Genomic DNA, 3,261 nt, shown 5'->3' on the forward strand with positions numbered 1-3,261 from the left:
CAGGATGGTCTTGATCTCCTGACCTTGTGATCCACCCACCTCAGCCTCCCAAAGTGCTGGGATTACAGGCGTGAGCCACCGCGCCTGGCTGGAAACTCCTGTTTTTAAAACTATCAGATCTGTTAAGACTCCTTCATTATCATAGCAGCCCAGGAAAGACGCGGCCCCATAGTTCAGTCATCCCCCACTGATCCCTCCCATGACACATGAGAATTGTGAGAGTTACAATTCAAGATGAGATTTGGGTGGGCATGCAGCCAAACCATATCATATGGGGTCTCACTATGTTACCCAGGCCGTCCATGAACTCCTAGGCTCAAGTGATCCTTCAGCCTCAGCCTCCCAAGTAGCTGGGACTACAGGTGCACACCACCATACCCAGCTTGGAAATCAAATTTCAACATGAGTTTTGGTGGAGATGAACTATTTCCAAATCTTAGCATCTCCCTTATCTTATGTGTATAAGATGGGATTCACAAAACACACATAGAAGGACTTATATGTATTTGATTTTTAATATATGTACCGCTAAGGTGAGCACTTTCTTGAGTTTTCAAAAATTAAAACCAGTAATTAATAAGGCTTGCCCATAAATAAGGAGAAGAAACCAATCTTAAAAAAAGAATTGCAAATAGTATACATAGATACCACCATCCCCTTTCAGACAGTAGAGCTTTGTGGTCTTCCCCTTGAGTTGGCTGGACTTAGTGACTAATTGTGGAAAGTGAAAACAGTAACTTGACACGAGAAACCTGGCAGACAACCACCTAACCAAGTGATCAGGGTTAGCATCACTTAAGTCAATTTTTTTTTTTTTTTTTGAGATGGAGTCTTGCTCTGTCGCCCAGGCTGGAGTGCAGTGGCACGATCTCAGCTCACTGCAACCTCTGCCTCCCGGGTTCAAGCCATTCTCCTGCCCCAGCCTCCTGAGTAGCTGGGACTACAGGTGCCCACCACCACGCCCGGCTAATTTTTGTATTTTTAGTAGAGACGGGGTTTCACTATGTTAGCTAGGATGGTCTCAATTTCCTGACCTCGTGACCCACCTGCCTCAGCCTCCCAAAGTGCTGGGATTATAGGCGTGAGCCACTGTGCCTGGCCCATTTTAGTCATCTTGACATCAAGTAACACCTACTATGATGATACAAGGAGGACACTTTGCCAATCTGATGTTCTTCCCCTTAACCCACAATTCTAGACTAATAATGAAAAAATATCAGACAAATGCAAATTAAGGGACATTGCATGAGTACTCCAGAAGTATGTAGATCATGAAAAACAAGAAAAGACAGAGCAACTGTCCCAGATGAAAGAAAACTAAAGCAATAAGATGATTAAGTGAAATGTGGTGTCCTGGACTGGATCCTGCAACTGCAGGTCGTTAGTGGAAAAACACTGGTGAAATCCAAATGCAGTGCGTAGTTCAGTTAGTAGTAGTAGTATACCGATGTTAATTTCTTAGCCTTGACAAATACGTCATAGACTTGTGACGTATTAACATGAGGTGGAGCTGCATGAAGTTATATAGGAACTCTATAATATCTTTGCTTCTTTACAGCTAAAATTGTCAGAAAATAAAAAGTTTAAAACAAGAAAAGCAAGGAGAGACTTCTGGCATGACAGCATAAGGAGCTCTCTGGGCCCACTTCCCAAGAAAACTGTTGAAAATTATTAAAAACAAAAATGGAAAAAAAAAAAAGTCATGTCTCTGGAGATAGTCCTAAGGAGTACATCAAATGAAAAAATATTTATTCAAGAGAATCTGTCCTTCTGTAAGAACTGTGAGAGTCTGTAGTATTTGAACCAAGACCATCTGTTTCCTTCAACCTTCCCAATTCAGTGATACGGAAACTATACTCCACAGTGTTGCAGACAAGAACACAGGGCTCTCCCTGCCAGCTTCCAGACAGAGGGCTGTCTTCTCAGCAGGGTAGGATGTCAGCACTTCTTTTTTTTTTTTTTTTTTGAGACGGAGTCTCGCTCTGTCGCCCAGGCTAGAGTGCAGTGGCCGGATCTCAGCTCACTGCAAGCTCCGCCTCCCGGGTTCACACCATTCTCCTGCCTCAGCCTCCTGGAGTAGCTGGGACTACAGGCACCTGGCTAATTTTTGTATTTTTTTTTGAGACGGAGTATCGCTCTGTTGCCCAGGCTGGAGTGCAGTGGCCCAATCTCCGCTCACTGCAAGCTCCACCACTTCCCGGGTTCATACCATTCCCCTGCCTCAGCCTCCCGAGAAGCTGGGACTACAGGCGCCTGCCACCATGCCGCGCTAATTTTTTTGTATTTTTAGTAGAGACGGGGTTTCACCATGTTACCCAGGATGGTCTCCATCTCCTGACCTCGTGATCTGCCCGCCTCGGCCTCCCAAAGTGCTGGGATTACAGGCGTGAGCCACTGCACCTGGCCTAATTTTTGTATTTTTAGTAGAGATGGGGTTTTACCATGTTGGTCAGGCTGGTCTGGAACTCCTGACCTCATGATCTGTGCACCTCGGCCTCCTAAAGTGCTGGGATTACAGGTGTGAGCCACCGCGTCCGGCCATCTATAAGGTTTTATTAAAAATTGGGTTTCACATTGATAGTACATTAATGTAAAGGTGAAATTTGGCTTATTTGGTATAAAGATCATACAGGAAGCATTATCAAATGTGAAATGGTGTTTTACTTACATAATATAATATAATGACTTAGTGTATATTATTATTATTATTATTTTATTTTTTTATTTTTTTTGAGACGGAGTCTCGCTCTGTGGCCCAGGCTGGAGCGCAGTGGCCGGATCTTAGCTCACTGCAAGCTCTGCCTCCTGGGTTTACACCATTCTCCTGCCTCAGCCTCCTGAGTAGCTGGGACTACAGGTGCCCGCCACCTCGCCCGGCTAGTTTTTTGTATTTTTTAGTAGAGACGGGGTTTCACCGTGTTAGCCAGGATGGTCTCGATCTCCTGACCTCGTGATCCGCCCGTCTCGGCCTCCCAAAGTGCTGGGATTACAGGCTTGAGCCACCGCGCCCGGCCTAGCACTTCTTATCTTGCCACCAGAAACTTGCTGAGGCTAAATCCATAGTGAGTGCAGCCCCAGAGGCAGGAGCTCCCTTCCTCCACCCATCCAGTGCTGGTGAGATGAAGGCTCTTCCTTGGGCACCTTGATGCTGAGTACTGGGGATTCATCACACTTGCCCCACTGAAAGTTGAAGGGGTGGCCTGCCCCTCCACACCTGTGGGCGTTTCTCGTTAGGTGGAACGAGAGACTTGAGAAAAGAAG

This window comes from Colobus angolensis, unplaced genomic scaffold, assembly GCF_000951035.1.
Source record: "Colobus angolensis palliatus isolate OR3802 unplaced genomic scaffold, Cang.pa_1.0 Scaffold96, whole genome shotgun sequence".
NCBI lineage: Eukaryota > Metazoa > Chordata > Mammalia > Primates > Cercopithecidae > Colobus > Colobus angolensis.